We start from the raw sequence: 19,597 nt of genomic DNA, 5'->3' as shown, positions 1-19,597 counted from the left end.
TGATTCTGGTCAGCATAGTTCAGATAATTTACTTTCGTGCTGAACGGTTGTTCTGTGAAGGGGATGTGATTTATTCTGTGACGTTGTTCTGATGAGAAACTGGGGAATGACTGGAATCATCTTCATAGAAGGAAGTTCGGGACGGCAGTTTCACCTCTCTGGGAACATTGATCACGCTCTTACGCTTTGCTTCAAGTCCGACCCCAGAACAGACATCTACGAGCAAAGTGGCGCAGCGGACGTGTGCTGGACCCCTAACCCAGAGGTCGATGGATCTAAACCAGCCTCTGCTATTTATATTCTCACTCACACGAAACGGAAACAAGTTGCTATATGTCAGCAGCACATCTGCCTTTTTCTTTATTAGTATCAAAGTTTTGCTTTCAGTCTGATCCGCTCTTTGGCACCGGTTCTTCAGCTACCCACAGTACAGTCGAGGAGACTAAGTTGAGTTCTCCCAGAACATTCTTCTGGCTCCTCAAGTGGATGAACGTTCACCTGATTGGACACTGGAGGGGTTCTTCGGCTACTTGTCCGTGAAAGCAGTACCGGAAGCAGCTGTGGAGAGAGATTGCAGTCGCCAGAATGCAACTCTCCATTTGTACACTTCACGTCGCTCAGATCTTAGACTCTCAATAGCTTCGTGTGAGGAAGAGGTAGAGCGGGAATTCGGTTCTTGTTGATTGGAGCAAACTGTTCAATGCAGCGATGAGAAGCTCCTTCACCCCCAGCGGGTTGGATAAGGATGGCACTCAGATAAGGGCTCTGGCTAGGGATCAAAAGTAGGGAAAGCATCTATTGTTTGAAATGAAATGACGATGAAGATAGAATTTATGTCGATTTGCGAGTGGATCTTAGTTTGGACGACAGCCGAGTGGTCTAAGTTGCTGCGTTTAGATCGAAATCTCTACTAGAGGCGTGGGTTCGACTCCCACAACTGATATTGCCTTTTTTCTCCATGAGGTTAAATTTCTCCAGCAAGATTTTCAACATCAGGAAGATCCAATACCTCCCTTTCAGTGGAAAAGCGTTGGTCTCAGGACATGAGATTCTTGTTTAAATACGCACAGCAAGACCACACAGGCAAAAGCGCAGTTAATGCCTCGATAATCTGCTTCAGTGATTCTGGTTGAGGAATTAATATTGAGCACAGGACTCCGGGTAAAATTCGTCTTATCTTCTTGTAAATAGTCTGGCTGGTTGGAGTGATTACATCCGTCTGAGAGGGGAAGTTGGAAACTCGGTTTCTATTGTGATTTACTGCTGGATAAAACTTTATATCCTTATTGGCCCCCTGTGAGGTATTACTGGATATCGTTATTTCTCTATATTGCCCCTCTGTTGGGTACTATTGGATAACGTTTCCAGTCCAGCTTTGACAAATGGTCACCTGGACTCGAAACGTTTGCTCTTTCCTCTCCCTACAGATGCTGTCAGATCTGCTGAGACTTTAAGGCATTTTCTCAGTGGTTCCCTATGTGTGAGCTTTACAATGTTGTACTGCGTCATGCTGTCTCCTTCATTCTTGGGACTAATGTCGGGATGAGACTGCAAGAATGTTTCTGATAGGTATTTGCTGCAAAGCAAACAGGAACGTGTGTTATGTTTTCTTTTTGTGTCAGGGAGAATGTAAATAGCAGAGAACTACCTCGATTCCTCGACCTCGGGCTAATGGCCCAGCACGCTTCCGCTGCGGCACTCTGCTCCTTAAACCAGGAGCTACGATTTTACTGCCCTGCGGTAGCCACACAGCTATTCACTTCCTCATTTTTTTTCTTTCAACTAGAACACACGTTTGAGCACAGTAATTCTGGTCAGCATATTTCAGATAATTTACTTGCGTTCTGAATGTTGTTCTGTGAAGGTGATGTGATTTCTTGTGTGACGTTGTTCTGATGATAAAGTGGGGAGTGACTGGAATCACCTTCATAGAATGAAGTTCGGGGCGGCAGTTTCACCTCTCTGGGAACATTGATCACGCTGTTATTGATTTCTTCAAACATTGCCTCAAGTCCGACCCCGGACAGAGTCAACCACGAGCAGCGTGGAGCAGCGGCCCATAACCCAGTGGTCGATGGATCGAAACCACTCTCTGCTATATATATTCTCAATCACACCAAACGAAAACAAGTCGCTATTTGTCAGCAGCACATCTACCTTTTTCTTTATTAGTATCAACGTTTTGCTTACAGTCTGATCCGCTCTTTGACACCTGTTCTTCAGCTACCCACAGTATTATCGAGGTGACAAAGTTGACTTCTCCCAGAACACTCTTCTGGCGCCTCTCCTGGATGAACGTTCTCCTGTTTGGAAAAAGGAGGGATTCTTCGGCTACTTCTCTGTGAAAGCAGCACCGGGAGCAGCTGTGGAGAGAGAATGCAGTCGTCAGGATGCAACTCTCCAATTGGATACTTCACGTCGCTCAGATCTTAGGCTTTCAATATCTTCGAGTGAGGAACAGGTAGAGCGGGAATTCGTTCCTGGTTGATTGGAGCAAACTGATCAATGCAGCAATGAGGAGCTCCTTAACCCTCAGCGGCCTGGACAAGGATGACACTCAGATACAGGACTCTGGCTGGTGTTCAAAAGGAGGATAAGCATATCTTGTTTGAAATGGAATGACGATGAAGATAGAATTTGAGACGATGTGTGCACGGATCTTAGTTTCGGCGACAACGCATCAGGGTGACCGAGCGGTCAAAGGTTCAGGTCGCAGTCTCTTCTGGAAGCGTGGGTGCGAATCCCACTCCTGATATTGACCTTTCCCCCACGAGGTTAATTTTCTCCAGCGAGATTTTCAACCTCACGAATGTCCAATACCTTCCTTTCAATGGAAAAGCGTTGGTCTCAGGACATGAGATTCCCGCTTAAATACGCACAGCAAGACCACACAGGCAAAAGCGCAGTTAATGACTCGATAATCTGCTTCAGTGACTTTGGTTGAGGAATTAATATTGATCCCAGGACTCCGGGTAAAATTCGTCTTCTCTTGGAAATAGTCAGGCAGGTTCGATTGTTCACATCCGCCCGAGAGGGGAAGATGGGAACTTAGTTTCTATTGTGATTTGTTGCTCGATAAAGCTTTAGTTCCTTATATGCCCCATGTGAGTTATTAATGGATATCGTTATATATCTATATTGCCCCTTTGTGGGGTACTACTGGATATCGTATCCGGTCCAGCTTTGACAAAGTGTCATCTGGACTCGAAACGTTAACTCTTTTCTCTCCCTACAGATCTGGTCAGTCTTGCTGAGACTTTAAAGCATTTTCTCTGTGGTTCCCTCTGTGTGAGCTTTACAATGTTGTAATGTGTCATGCTGTCTGCTTTATCCTGGGTTTAATGTCGGGATGAGACTGCAAGAAAGTTTCTGATAGGTATTTGCTGCAAAGCAAACAGGAACGTGCGTTATTTTTACTTTTCGTGTCAGGGAGGATGTAAATAGCAGAGAATAGCCTCGATTCCTCGACCTCGGGCTAATGACCCAACACGCATCCGCTGCGGCACTCTGCTCCTTAAACCAGGAGCGACAACATTACTGCCCTGCGGTAGCCACACAGCTATTCACTTCCTCATTATTTCTTTCAACAAGAACACACGTTTGAGCACACTGATTCTGGTCAGCATAGTTCAGATAATTTACTTTCGTGCTGAATGGTTATTCTGTGAAGGGGATGTGATTTCTTCTGTGACGTTGTTCTGATGGGAAAGTGGGGAGTGACTGGAATCACCTTCATAAAATGAAGTTCGGGCGGCAGTTTCATCTCTCAGGGAACATTGATTACTCTGTTACTGATTTCTTCAAGCTTTGCCTGTATTTATAGAACGAATACACAAACAATGAAGCGGGAGAATGTATTAAATCAGAGATTGGATATTCTTGTAACCAATACGGCTGTAATGGGAATCCTTCATTTTCCGATAAATCGGGATGAACAGATCGCTCAGTCAGAAATCAGATATCTGGGGATTTAAATGTGATCACTACAGTGATAATATTAACCATGTTAATGTTATTTTGCTCCAATTGAAACGTATCACGAATACCTCGTTAACTTGTTGCACAACTTGTTTCAGCCAGGAGATGGCAGCAGTGCGCAATAGTTTCGGTCTCCTGATTGTGTCCACAGATCTCGATAGGAATGGAGCTGCTGCTTCCCGGGGAGCTGCCAAGCAAGAGGCACAGATACTGACCAACTGCACCCGCTCCAAATAGATTCCCCAAATTACTGAACAAAACAAAAACAAGCACAAATCATATTTTAAGAAACTATGACAGTGACTCTGAAAACAATACACCATCACCTCTGAAAGAATCGATTTGCTGGAACTAATTAAAGATGAACCGTTTCAATATCAGCCGTAATTCCTTACCAGTTCTCAGACAGGCACCGACTAGTTAGAAGTTTGCTTCACTTTTCAAGGTCTGGCTCAATAAAATCAATCACCGGCCCATGATCTGCTTTCCTCCTGTTCTCAGACACATCCACTTTGTACAAGGGCGCACTAACTGGTTTTCAGAGTCAGAGTCAGACTGCAGTCACTTCCTTCTCCCTCGATCCCTTTATCACAGAACCACCTCACAACCAGCAATGGAACTTCTCACAGAGCCAAGAATGGAACAGTTTGTCGATTCTTCCACTGATTCAGGACCGCCCATCGCCAGGATGTATTCGTCCAAAAGAGTTGGGATGAAATAGGGCTGAGTTTCACTGTATCCAATCAGTCCCCGGAGAAGCACAAAAACAGTGAGTGAGGGAGAGAGAAAGAAACAAAGAAACAGATAGAGAGATAAAATATGTTCCATTTCTAACACGATCTTTTTACCCAAAAAAACATTCAGCTGAATGAAACCGAACCACGTTTCCATTCGCTGCCGTTGCTGCTTCTCCTTCCAAACGTTGCAGGAAACGTTATTATTGATTGATTGTTGTTTTGAGTGCGAGCTTCTTTATATTTCGTTCAGTTTCCAAAACAGATGCTGAACATCTGACTGACTCAAACCATTCATTTACAAACATTCCAATTCATTCTCGAGTCACTGGCTTGCGCGGGGAGTTTAGCAAACACTTCGAAACACAGTCGCTGCGAGCAGAGTTCGAACCAGCGTGGGGAAGCCCCACGGGATTTCAAGTCTAACGCCTTTACCACTCAGCCATCGCAGCTGTGTCTAGTGTGCCATTCATTAGTAATTTGGTCGATAGAATACATTCTAAAACCAGCCTGGAATCACTCCAGGAAGTTATTGCATTCAAACGATCAACGGGGCCCCGGTGTTTATGTGAGGAGGGGTTGAATCTTCGTGGAAAATGACCATTGGATTTGGAGAGAGGCCTTGAGAGACTCGAAAACCTCAGCTCCCTAAACGCACAATTCCACCGATTAAATAGATTGTGGAACAACATCAGTTACATTGGAAATATATTAGAAATTCAAATGGAACAGGACCACACTTTACAGTCTGGAAGAAAATTTAAATGATGAAATCTAGAAATTACAGCACAGAAGGAGACCTCTGCAGGCCGAACGGTCACCTGATGACGCAACTAAAATGGTCACGTGTCGGGATTTCGGCAGTTCCCCGGATCGCGGTCAGAGCACAAGCCAGGAGGTGCTGCTCAATTATTAAGTCAGTTATTTTTTATTACATGTCATTGGTCGTCAGTCATTGAGAGACCAGCATTCCTACATGGTATCAGGAGTGGGCAGTATGGCAGAAGGACTTCACCGCATCAACATGCTTGTATCACAGAATCGTAGAATATCCAGCTCAGAAGTAGGCCATTCGGCCCAACAAGTCAGCACTGACCTTCCGAATGAGCACCGAAGCAACTCTCTTCAAGAAGAGGTTTAATAGACAGTGCACCAGCAGCCCGGCTAGCTCAGTCGGTAGAGCATGGGACTCTTAATCCCAGGGTCGTGGGTTCGAGCCCCACGTTGGGCGCTTTCTTGTTATTATCTGAAAATATTGATGCTGAATGAACTGTCTTCATAACAGGAACACAAGGTTATGTCCCTTGACTGGGAATCCAGAGGTCTCAAGGAACCTCGTGACAAAATTTAATAAATATGTAATTAAAATTTCGTCTCAGAAACGGCGCAGAAAGGTTCTGCTTCCGACGGATCTTACTTCCACAACTGGGAACACATTACACAACAGATAATGATTTGACACAACTACAGTGAAGATCTGTCACCGGCAGTGTCACGGTTCCATGGCAGAGAGCACGGCTACACAGCAGAGAGCTCAGTTACACAGCAAGATATAATGTTACAAACAGGGTCTCTCTGTGTGCAGCAGAAAACACATTTTCCTAAAAAAAAACAGTTTCTCCATCTCGGTACCTTTTCTGTGTGTCATTGTATGTGTGTCCTGATAGTCTCTTCCTGATTTTTTGTGTATCTTTCTCTGTCTGTTACAGCAGTCCTGCTGTTACGTATTAATCTCACTTTTCCCAAACAGTAATTGTGATTGATAGATACAGAAACATTTCCAAACTGACATTCAGTACCAATGTCTGATAGAGACTGAAACCCACCCTCACATACAGTCCAGACATTGACTCATAATGAAGGAATCCTGCTCTCACAAACTATTGAGACTGAGGTGCAGAGTGTTCCCTCCACTCACGAATACTACCTGTGATTTACAGAGACAGAACACATCTCAGTCAGGTGAGTAGCAGAGTTTGATGGGTACAACATGTATTCCACAATCACCTTCTCTGCGCCAGATAATCAGATGCAGACGACATGCGGCGTCTGTGTTGGTTTAACAAGGGTTTTACCCAAGAACAGGAACAGATTTACACAATATCAGGGTATAAGACGTAGGAGCAGAAGTAGGCCATTCAGCCCATCGAATATGCTCCGCATTTCAATGAGATCATGCTTGATCTGATATATGACGTGTTATGGCCTTATACGGTGGCATATTATCACAGTGGTTACCTCACAGAGCCAGCGATCCGGGTTCAATTCCAGCTTTTGGTCACTGACTGTGTGGAGTTTGCACTTTCTCCCCGTGTCTGTGTGGGTTCCCTCCGGGTGCTGCGATTTCCTCGCACAGTCCAAATGTGTGCGGGTTAGGTGGAGTGTCCATGCTAAATTGCCCCTTAGTGTTCAGAAGGTTGGGTGGTGTTACAGGGATGTGATGGGGACACAGAGGCTCTTTCAGAATATCGTTGCCGAGTCCATTGGAAGAATGGCCTCCTTTTACATTTTAATGATCTCATGATAATACTCATGTCCACTTTCCCGGCATTTTATCTCTAGATTTCACGATGAACCTTTAAAACCAGCAATCCCACCAAGCCTCAGGGAGCGGTAACTCCTCAATGGTCGTTAATTTCCCGGCTGTCAGTCATTTGGCCAGTCTTGAGTGAAGTCACATCCTGGAAATGACATACATTGATCCAGTTCTAAAATAAATTAAGTCGCTCTAGTCCCTGATGACCATAGGCCCTTTGAGTCTAAGATCTGACTGGTGGTGATTTAACCTGAGGATCACCATACTTCAGGCGAGGATCAATAATAATAATACTAATAATCTCTTATTGTCACAAGTAGGCTTCAATCAAGTTACTGTGAAAAGCCCGGAGTCGCCACATTCCGGCGCCGGTTCGGGGAGGCTGGAACGGGAATTGTGAGATGGCGGGGTTTTCATGTTTCAAGTCGAGTATAACCGTGTGATCTCTATCTAATTAATTTGGTTTTGCTTCTGCTAATCTTGTCTCACAGTGAGGCAAACCTCACTGATTTGATAGACGAGTGATCGTTCTTCAGTCTTGTCATGGACGGACCCGCTGAATATGGAGGCATATCCTGTGTGGCAGGATTTAGCTCCAACTCAAGCTATAAGTTTGTGGATGATACCACTGCGGTAGGTCGTATCGCAAACAATGACGAATCAGATGCAGGAGGTAGATAAATCACATGGTTGCATAGCTCACTGTCATGTGAGTGTACATTTAAGACATGTAAGTTTAAGCAATGCACATTTAAGAAAACAGTGATGTCAGAGAGTGGGTGGAGCTGGGCTTTAGGTCAGCCATTTTGCAGATTTTTACTTTCAGTTTAAAAAGCAGTTTGTGTGTGTCTGTGTGTTTCCAGAGAGCTGCAAGTTTGAAAAGAGATTGGGAGTGTCTTCGTTTGCAGGGTGCTGGATCTCTGACATAAAAGACCATCTCTGGATCATTTGGGTGATTTAAACTGATAATTGTAAAGCCTTCAACCTGATGTGATTCTGTTTAAAGGTGTTAAGTATCTTGGAAGTTTGAAGGAACATTTTAAGGAATTGTTTCTGTTGCGATATTTTCTGAGTTATCTTTGAAGTAAGGGGCGTTAAGAGATCCAATGTTTATTTAAGATGTTAAGTTGAGTTCATGGAATAAACAGTGCTTTGTGTTTAAAAGCCCACGAGTCCATAATTGTATAATAATAATACACCAAGGGAAAAAGCCGTGTGCCAGGAAAAGCAACAAATCCATTAAAGGGAGAGGTTGGTTGAACTCCATGATACATTTTGGGGTTCTGAAAACGCCTCACCCATAGAAATTGGGGACCCGTCCGGGATAAAAGTCTATCTATTGGATTGGCTTTTGTGAACTTAAAGACAGTGAAGGATTGTTCCTTTTCCGGTGTGGTATTTTAGTTTACGTGGGGAGAGTGTTGTGAACAATGGTTCTTTCAGAGGCTCAGAGGTTTTTGTGGGTGGAGAATGTCACACGAAGTACTTTACGGGCAGAAACGAACAGCAGACTGTTAGATTTGGCAAGTACATTGCAGTTAACCTTACCTGACAAAATGCGAAAAGATGAAGTAATTATGGCGGTGGTTAAGCATTTAAATTTGCATGCGATAGAGTTTGACTCATTGGAAATGGCAAAAATTCAGTTGCAAATTAAACAAATGGAACATGAGAAAGAATGAAAGCGGCTTGAATATGAGAGGGGGAGAGAGGAAAAAGAAAGAGAAAGAGAGAGAGAGAGGAAAAAGAAAAGGAGAGAGCAGAAAGGCGAAAAGAAAGAATAGTCCTAGCAGAACAAAAAGAAAAAGAAATGGAAATACAGAGGAGGGAAAAAGATAAAGAGAGCGAGTTTGAACTTCAGAAAATGGCCATGAAACATGACAATCAGTTAACATTGGCAGACGTAAAGGGAAACGTACAGCTGGATGATAGTGATGAGGATAGTGTGAAAGCGCGTCATAGTCGAAGGCTTGGTGGGAAACTATTTAAATATGTCCAAGCACTGCCACGGTTTGACGAGAAGGAAGTGGAAGCCTTTTTCATTTCATTTCAGAAGGTAGCTAAACAAATGAAATGGCCACAGGACATGTGGGCGTTACTGATTCAAACAAAGCTGGTAGGTAGAGCTAGTGAAGTGTTTGCATCACGACCGGAGGTGGAATCTGGAACGTATGAGCAGGTGAAGAAACCCATCTTAAGTGCATCTGAGCGAGTGCCTGAAGCTTACAGACTAAGGTTTAGAAATTTAAGGAAAGAATTTGGTCAAACATACATGGAGTTTGAAAGGCTGAAACAGAGTAATTTTGATAGGTGGATAAGGGCTTTGAAAATAGACCAAATGTATTAAGTTCTCAGAAAATTATACTTTTGGAGGAGTTTAAAAATTCAATTCCTGATGTAGTGAGAACTCATGTGGAAGAACAGAAGGTTAGAGCTGCGAAATTAGTATCGGAAATGGCAGATGATTATGAATACGTTCATAAATCAAAGATTGTTTTCCGACATCAGTTTCAGCCGATGAGGGATAGAAACTGGGGACATGAGAAATACTCAAGTGGTAAAGGTAAAGGTGATATGATGGGAGACAATAAAGGGAGTGTACCTCTGATTAAAAAAGAAATCCAGGAGGGTGGAAAAGAAATGAAAAGTTTCAAATGTTTTCACTGTAATAAACTAGGCCATTAAAGTCACAGTGTTGGTGGTTGAAGACAAGCACTGAGAAGGGTGATGTGGTAAAACAGGATAAGACGGTGGGGTTTGTAAGAGTGTTAAAGGAAATCCCAAGGGACGCGAAGGAGGTGCAAACAATTGTACAGCCTGTTCAAGAAATAATTGTTAAGAAGGTGCCAGATGTATTTAAAGAATTTACTTGTGTGGGTAGAATTTACTTATGTGTATCAAGAGGAGCAGGTGAAGAAGTCACAATGTTTTGAGATACAGTGGCTAGTCAATCTTTAATGGTAAAAATGAGGAATTATGTAGTTTGGGAAGAATGTTGCCAGAAAAGGTGGTGATATGTGGAATTCAGGGTGAGAGGAGTCGCGTTCCATTGTATAAGGTGAGGATGGAAAGTCCAGTGAAGAATGGTGAAGAGGTAGTAGGAGTAATAGATAAACTATCTTGTCCAGGAATACAGTTTATCTTGGGTAATGATATACCTGCATCGCAGGTGGGAGTGATGCCTACTGTGGTTGATAAGCCAGTGGAAAATCAGTCAACTGAAGTGTTGAAGGACGAATATCCTGGGATTTTTCCGGTTTGTGTATGAACAAGGTCGCAAAGTTACAGGTTAAGACAAGAGGAGAAATCAAAGAGTAAAGGTGAAGTTGAAGTGCAATTATCAGCAACAATTTTTGATCAGATGGTTGAAAAAGAACAAGAACAGGTGGAGGATGAGGCGGATATTTTTAGTTCAGGAATATTTGCGGAGTTATAACAGAAAGATGTGGAAATAAAACGGATATATCAGAAAGCATATACGGAAGAGGAATCTGAGAGTATACCAGTGTGTTATTACCGTAAACATGATGGCCTGATGAGAAAATGGAGACCTGTACATATGCAGGCGGATGAAAAGTGGGCAGAAGATCATCAAGTAGAATTGCCGGTAGGGTATAGAAAGGAGGTGTTGCGAGTTGCACATGAGGTACCAGTGGGAGGTCATTTGGGAATAAGGAAAACACAAGCTAAAATCCAGAATTGTTTTACTCGCCTGGACTACATAAAGATGTAGTTAAATTTTATAAATCATGTCGCACATGTCAAGTGATAGGGAAACCTCAAGCAATGATAAAATCAGCGCCCTTAATACCCATTCCAGCATTTAAGGAACCTTTTACAAGGGTCCGAATCGATTGTGTAGGACCGCTTTCTAAAACAAAAAGTGGGAATCAATATCTTTTGACTGTAATGGATGTGTCTACTAGGTTTCCAGAGGCCATTCCAGTACGTAATATTACAGCTAAAAGGATTGTGGAGGATTTACTTCATTTCTTTACTAGGTATGGACTACCACCAGAAATTCAATCCGATCAAGGAACTAATTTTACTTCAAAGTTATTCAAAGAAGTTATGGATAGTTTAGGAATAAAACAATTTTAATCAACTGCGTCCCATCCAGAATCGCAGGGAGCGTCAGAAAGTTTGCATCAGACATTAAAGCCAATGTTGAGGCCGTATTGTCAAGATTAACCAGAGGATTGGGATAAATAAATCCCATTCGTATTGTTTGCAATTAGGGATGCACCTAATGAGTCTATCAAATTTAGTCCTTTAGTCCGCCTAAATTGATTAAGGAAAAATTGGTAGGTGCGAAATCGGAAATTACACTATTGGATTACATGCCAAATTTTAGGAAACGATTAAATAGAGCAGGTGAATTGCCTAGAAAGTTGTACAAAATGGAATGAAATGGGTAGCGGACAAGAAATCCAAAGTTCGTAGTTTTGCCAGTGGGGATAAAGTTGTTACCAGTGGCAGGGGAGCCTTTAAAAGCTAGGTTTTGTGGACAGTATCAGATTGAAAGGAAATTAAATGAGGTGAATTAAGTGGTAAAAACACCAGATAGAAGGAAGACTCACCGAGTGTGTCATGTGAATATGCTTAAAAGGTACTTTGAAAGGGAAGGAGAGAAAAAGGAGGTTTTAATGATTCTAATTCAAAGTGACGAACCAAATCCAGATGACTGTGAATTTGACATCCTCAAATTAAATTGGATAATGAGGATGTTCTTAAAATTTGGTATGAATTGTTAAGTTCCCTTCCAGAGGAAAAACGAACTGACCAGAAAGAGTTATTGAAATCACATGGGCAAGTTTGTAGTGATAAATTGGGTAGTATTAAAATGGCTATACATGATGTAGCTGTAGGAAATGCTGTTCCTATCAAACAACATTCATATAGACTTAATCCTTTAAAATTGGCACAGGTTAACAAAGAGATTGAGAGTATGCTTAAAATGGCATAAATGAAGTGGGTAGCAGCCAATGGAGCTCACCCATAGTGATGGTACCTAAACCAGACGGTACCCAACGGTTGTATGTGGACGATAGAAAGGTGAATGCAGTTACAAGAACTGACTCTTACCCTATCCCACGTTTGAATGATTGCATTGAGAAAGTAGGACAATCTGCTTTTATTTCCAACTTCCAGGTATGGAAAGAACATTTAAAGCATCGTATGGAGTTCTTCGATCGACTTCAGGTGGCGGGGTTGGTAATGAAACTAGCCGAAAGTGAATTTGCAGGAGCCCGAATCACTTTCCTTGAGGAGTTTCTGATACCCTCAAGAGGAAGGGAAATAATGCGATTTCTTCGAATGAGTGGATTTAATCGAACTTTAGTGCAAACGTTTTGTGGCGTGATTACTCCACTGATGGAATTGCTGAAGAAACGTAAAAATATTCAATGGACAGCGTACTTTCAACAGGCATTTGGCTGCCTGAAAGCTGTGATCACCAATGTTCCTGTATTGGAGAATTGCAAGGGACTATGTGGTCAGATTGAACTAAAGTATCTGATTCTAAAGAGAAATTCAGAGTAGTAGAGGAATTGATGGATCATTATCATAGAATTTACAGAGCAGAAGGAGGCCATTCAGCCCATCGAGTCTGCACCGGTTCTTGGAAAGAGCACCCTACCCAAGGTCAACACCGCCACCCTATCCCCATAACCCAGTAACCCCACGGGCAATTTTGGACACTAAGGGCAATTTATCATGGCCAATCCACCTAACCCGCACATCTTTGGACTGTGGGAGGAAACCGGAGCACCCGGAGGAAACCCACGCACACACGGAGAGGATGTGCAGACTCCGCACAGACAGTGACTCAAGCCAGAATCGAACCTGGGATCCTGGAGCTGTGAAGCAATTGTGCTATCCACAAGGCTACCGTGCTGCCCCCGTGCAGAGATCTCGTGCAGAGATTTTGTTCAAAGAGACTGTCAATCGAGAAGGATTTCGGTTGGAGGAAGAAGAACAAAGAAAAAATGGACTATATTATTAGACCTGTTTGCATGTGTTGTTTTTTTTTAAGCGAAAGTGTATATTTACTGTGTATATTTCTTAGTGAATGGTGCAAAAGTGAAAAATGAAACCATCTTGAAATTGAAGTTTTTTTTTCTTGGGTGGAGGTGTCATGTAAGAGTACCTTTAAGACATGGATGTTTGAGCAATGTACCTTTAAGAAAACAGTGATGCCAGAGAGTGGGTGGAGCTGGGCTTTAGGTCAGCCATTTTTCAGGTTTTTACTTTCAGTTTAAAAAGCAGCTTGCGTTTGTCTGTGTGTTTCCAGGGAGCTGCAAGTTTTAAAAGAGCTTGGGAGTGTCTGTGTTAGCAGGGAGCTGGATCTCTGACATAAAAGACCATCTTTGGATCATTTGGGTGATTTAAACTGATGACTGTAAAGCCTTTAACCTGATGTGATTCTGTTTCAAGGTGTTAAGTCTCTTGGAAGTTTGAAGGAACAGTTTAAGGAATTATTTAATGTTCCAATATTTCCTGAGTTATCTTTGAAGTAAGCTGTGGTAAGAGATCCAATGTTTATTTAAGATGTTCAGTTGAGTTCATGGAATAAACAGTGTTTTGTGTTTAAAAACCCACGTGTCCATAATTGTAATCCCACACCTAGGGAAAAAGCCATGTGCTAGGAAAAGCAACAAATCCATGAAAGGGAGAGATCGGTAGAACTCTCTGATACATTTTGGGGTTCGGAAAACGCCTCGCCCATAACAGTACCTAAAACAGCCTGTCTCTAAATATCGGAAAGACCAAGGAACTGATCATCGACGCCATGAAGCGTTGCACAACACACACACCCGTCTGCATCAATGGGTGCGAAGTGGAGATGGTCGATAGCTTTACAACTCTGGGGGTCGCCATCACCAACAGTCTGTCCTGGTCCACTCACGTTGATGCAACAATCTAGAAAGCCCAACATCGTTTCTACCTCCGAAGGAAGGACAAGAAACTCGTCATGTCTGCTTCGACTCTGACAAACTTCTGCAGATGCGCCATAGAGAGCATCCTATCGGGCTGCATCTCAGCTTGGTATGGCAACTGCCCGGTCCAACTTCGCAAGAAACTGCAATGTGGTGAACTCAGCCCAACCCATCACACAAGCATGCCACACGCACAGTGATTATGCCTACAACTCCCGCTGCCTCAGGACAGCAGACAACATTATCAGAGACCCTCCCACCCAGGTTTTGACTTTTTACAGACTATTTCAACAGGCAGAAGGCACTGAAGTCTGAAGACCCCCACATCCAGACATAGGAACAGCTTCTTCCCCACAGCTACTAGACTCCTCAACAACTCTCCCTCGGACTGATCTGTTCCCTGTAAGAACACTATTCACGACGCCCTATGCTGCTCTTGCTCATGGATTTACTTTGTTTGTCCACTTGTTCCGCACTGTAACCAATCACTGTTTGTCGATGTACCATTTGGCAATGCACTGTGTCGATTATTCTTTTTTTGCCCACTCTGTATGTAATGTGTATATGCCTTGGTAGCAGAAAAATAGTTTTCACTGTACTTCAGTACATGTGACAGTAAGTCAAAACAAAGTGGTTCCTCTCTCCCTACCCGATCAATTCATCTCAATCAGAACAAGACTGAATTTTGAATTCTCGCTTTTCCAACACAGCTCGATGCAATCCGGCCTCACAACCTGGAATGGATTTGCACGTCAGTGATTGCAGATCCATCATCGAAAAATGAGTCCCACTTCCGAGAAAACAGCGTATGAAAAATCGACTAGGATGGGATTCGAACGCCGTTACAGAGCGCAAAGGACTAGCAGTACATCGCCTTCACCACTCGGCCACCTCAACCGACAAGTGCATGCGTCGAAACGTCTTAATTCGTTTTGCATCCATGAACTGATGGAAAATATCCGCCCAGAGTCCAAAGATGTGCAGGTTAGGTGGATTGGCCATGATAAATTGCTCTTAGTGTCCAAAAGTGCCCTTAGTGGTGGGTGGAGTTAGTGGGTTATGGGGATAGGGTGGGGGTGTTGACGTTGGGTAGGATGCTCTTTCCAAGAGCCGGTGCAGACTCGAAGGGCCGAATGGCCTCCTTCTGCACTGTAAATTCTATGATCTTTGACTCCAGCCCCGTGTTCAATGTTGGAAATGCAGTGTTTTTCAATAAAATGAATTCCCATCACATTCAGGGACCTTTATGAATGGACTGATGTGAAACACTTCAATATTATTTCCAAGAGGTTTCCACACAGTGTGAAAGGCCCCCGCTGAAAGACTGGAATCAACCAGCATTTGACAGCAAGAACAAACGCTCCCGGCTTCACAGAGGAATCCGTCGATCATCGGAACACACATTTCACGATGGACATTTTCTGATCATTCAGTTACAGGTTTCTACTCCTGCCTGGCTTTATTCCCCAGGAAATAGGGATTATATTCTTTCAGCGAGTCGTGAAAGTATACTTGGAGCAGATTAATGATAAATTATTGTGGTACGATGAGACTATTGCTGGTTGAAAGGTAAACTTTCCAGAAAGTGCCTTCATATTGTGGTAGCCGATATGGTTTGCCGATAGCAAATCGGCACCACATTTAAAACAAAACACAGCTTAACTCGTAAACTTAAATTAAACTAATTAATTAATTAGTGATGGCTGGTCAGGTGATGTGCTTGAGCTGCTTGATGTGGGAGCTGGCAGACCGCATTGCGAGCTGCAGCGACCACATCTGCAGTAAGTGTTGGCTGCTCGAAGAGCTCCGGCTCAGAGTTGATGAGCTGGAGTCTGAGCTTCAAACAATGAAGCACATCCGGGAGGGGGAGACTTACCTGGACACTGTGTTTCAGGAGGCAGTCACACCTGTCAGAGTAACTAGTTTAAATCCTGCCAGTGGCCAGGGACAGCAGGGTGTGACTGCAGGTCAGGCAGTTAAAGGGAACCAGCAGCCAGGAACTCAGGAGCCTCAGCCCTTGACCCTGTCCAACAGGTATGAGGCACTTGCTCCCTGTGTGGATGGCGAACAGGGCTGCAGGAAGGATGAGTCAGCTGACCAAGGCACCATGGTTCAGCAGGCCATTCAAGGGGAGGGAGTAAATAGGCAAGTTGTAGTTGTAGGGGATTATATTATCAGGGGGATAGATAGTATCCTTTGTGAGGAGGATAAAGAGTCCCGCATGGTACGTTGCCTGGTATATCTGACCGGCTTGAAAGGATACTGAGAGGGAGGGGGAGGATCCAGTTTTTGTGGCCGATGTCGGTACCAACAACATAGGCACGTCTAGGAAAGAGGACCTGTTTCGAGATTATAAAGAGCTAGGATTCAAATTAAAAAACAGGTCCTCAAGGGTCATAATCTCCGGATTACTGCCCGAGCCACGTGCAAATTGGCATAGGGAGGCAAGAATAAGGGAAGTTAACACGTGGCTGAAAGAGTGGTGTGGGAAAGAGGGGTTCCTTTTCATGGGACACTGGCATCAGCTTTGGGACAGGGAGGACCTATACCGTTGGGATGGTCTCCACCTGAACCGAGCTGGGACCAGTGTTCTGGCGAAAAGAGTAAATAGGGTGGTCAATAGGACTTTAAACTAAAGATTGGGGGGGGGGGGGAATGGAAAGTCAGGGAACCAAGAGGTGAAGTAATCAGTGGGAAGCATAGCTGCTTAGGAATACAAAAAAGCACGAAAAGACAAAACTCAGGAGAGGTTACGATAGTCCCCATCCCACAAAATATGACACAGTGTATGGAAAGGCTCAGTAAACCAAGGTACACCACACTCAGAAAACAAAAAGGGACGGTCAATAGAGAATTAAAGGTGCTATATTTAAATGTGCGCAGTGTACGGAACAAGGTAGATGAGCTTGTGGCCCAGATTATGACTGGCAGGTATGACGTGGTAGGCATCACAGAGACATGGTTGCAGGGGGTTCAGGACTGGCATTTAAACATCCAGGGATTCACAACCTATCGAAAAGACAGAGAGGTGGGCAGAGGGGGCGGGGTTGCCTTGCTAATTAGGAATGAAATTAAATCAATAGCACTAAACGACATAGGGTCAGATGATGTGGAGTCTCTGTGGGTAGAGTTGAGGAACCACAAAGGCATAAAAAACATAATGGGAGTTACGTACAGGCCTCCAAACAGAGGTCAGGACCGGGGGCACAAAATGCACCACGAAATAGAAAGTGCATGTCAGAAAGGCAAGGTCACAGTGATCATGGGGGACTTCAATATGCAGGTGGACTGGATAAATAATGCTGTCAGTGGACCCAAGGAAAGGGAATTCATTGAATGTTTACAGGAGGGCTTTTTGGAACAGCTTGTGATGGAGCCCACGAGGGAACAGGCCATACTGGACTTAGTGTTATGTAATGAGCCAGACTTGATTAAAGATCTTAAAGTAAGGGAGCACTTAGGAGTTAGGATTAGTGATCATAATATGGTAGAATTCAATCTCCAATTTGAAAGAAAGAAGGTAGAATCAGATGTAAAGGTGTTACAGTTAAATAAAGGTAACTACAGGGGCATGAGGGAGGAACTGGGTGAGAGAGAGAGGGGTGAGAGTGAGAGGGGGGTGAGAGAGAGAGGGGGGGTGAGAGAGGGAGGGGTGAGAGAGAGAGGCGGTGGGTGAGAGAGAGGGGGTGGGTGAGAGAGGGTGTGGGTGAGAGAGAGAGGGGGTGGGTGACGAAAATCGACTTGGAGCAGAGCCTAGTGGGAATGACAGTAGAACAGCAATGGCAGGAATTTCTGGGTGTAATTGAGGACACAGTACAGAGGTTCATCCCAAAGAAAAGAAAGATTATCAGAGGGGGGATTCGGCAGCCATGACTGACAAAGGAAGTTAGGGAATGCATCAAAGCAAAAGAGAAAGCCTATAAATGTGGCAAAGAGTAGTGGGAAGTCAGAAGATTGGGAAGGCTACAAAAACAAACAGAGGATAACAAAGAGAGAAATAAGGAAAGAGAGGATCAAATATGAAGGTAGGCTAGCCAGTAACATTAGGAATGATAGTAAAAGTTTCTTTAAATACATTAAATACAAACGGAAGGCAAAAGTTGACATTGGGCCGCTCCAAAATGACACTGGTAATCTAGTGATGGGAGACAAGGAAATAGCTGAGGAACTAAATAAGTACTTTGCGTCAGTCTTCACTGTAGAAGACATGAGTAAAAGCCCAACAATTCCGGAGAGTCAGGGGGCAGAGTTGAATATGGTAGCCATCACAAAGGAGAAAGTGCTAGAGAAACTAAGAGGTCTAAAAATTGATAAATCTCCGGGCCCAGATGGGCTACATCCCAGAGTTCTAAAGGAGATTGCTGAAGAAATAGTGGAGGCGTTAGTTATGATCTTTCAAAAGTCACTGGAGTCAGGGAAAGTCCCAGAGGATTGGAAAATCGCTGTTGTAACCCCCTGTTCAAGAAGGGAACAAGGATAAAGAGGGAGAACTATAGGCCAATTAGCCTAACCTCGGTTGTTGGCAAGATTCTAGAATCCATTGTTAAGGATGAGATTTCTAAATTCTTGGAAGTGCAGGGTCGGATTAGGACAAGTCAGCATGGATTTAGTAAGTGGAGGTCGTGCCTGACAAACCTGTTAGAGTTCTTTGAAGAGATAATAAATAGGTTAGACCAAGGAGAGCCAATGGATTTTATCTATCTTGACTTCAAAAAGGCCTTTGATAAGGTGCCTCACGGGAGACTGCTGAGTAAAATAAGGGCCCATGGTATTCGAGGCAAGGTACTAACATGGATTGACGATTGGCTGTCAGGCAGAAGGCAGAGAGTTGGGATTAAAGGTTCTTTTTCGGAATTGCAACCGGTGATGAGTGGTCTCCCGCAGGGTTCAGTGTTGGGGCCACAGCTGTTCTCTTTATATATTAACGATCTAGATGACGGGACTGGGGGCATTCTGGCTAAGTTTGCCGGTGATACAAAGATAGGTGGAGGGACAGGTAGTATGGAGGAGGTGGGGAGGCTCCAGAAAGATTTAGACAGTTTAGGAGAGTGGTCCAAGAAATGGCTGATGAAATTCAACGTGGGCAAGCGCGAGGTCTTGAACTTTGGAAAAAAGAATAGAGGCATGGACTATATTCTAAACGGTGACAAAATTCATAATGCTGAAGTGCAAAGGGACTTGTGGGTCCTAGTCCAGGATTCTCTAAAGGTAAACTTGCAGGTTGAGTCCGTAATTAAGAAAGCAAATGCAATGTTGTCATTCATCTCAAGAGACTTGGAATATAAAAGCAGGGATGTACTTCCGAAGCTTTATAAAGCATTAGTTAGGCCCCATTTAGAATACTGTGAGCAATTTTGGGCACCACGCCTCAGGAAGGACATACTGGCACTGGAGCGGGTCCAGCGGAGTTT

The 19,597-nt window shown here is 43.7% G+C and overlaps 2 non-coding genes across 2 annotated transcripts; one reads left to right on the top strand and one right to left on the bottom strand.

Moving 5' to 3' along the window:
* Window positions 1-5,082: 5,082 nt before the first annotated feature.
* Window positions 5,083-5,164, bottom strand: trnas-uga (transfer RNA serine (anticodon UGA)). The gene has a single exon. It is a non-coding gene; the product is annotated as a tRNA-Ser (tRNA).
* Window positions 5,165-5,870: 706 nt separating this feature from the next.
* On the top strand, window positions 5,871-5,943 carry trnak-cuu (transfer RNA lysine (anticodon CUU)). Its single transcript has one exon. It is a non-coding gene; the product is annotated as a tRNA-Lys (tRNA).
* Window positions 5,944-19,597: the final 13,654 nt, after the last annotated feature.

This window comes from Scyliorhinus torazame, chromosome 24 (genome assembly GCF_047496885.1).
Source record: "Scyliorhinus torazame isolate Kashiwa2021f chromosome 24, sScyTor2.1, whole genome shotgun sequence".
Lineage (NCBI taxonomy): Eukaryota > Metazoa > Chordata > Chondrichthyes > Carcharhiniformes > Scyliorhinidae > Scyliorhinus > Scyliorhinus torazame.
This window is presented reverse-complemented; position numbering and strand designations above follow the sequence as displayed.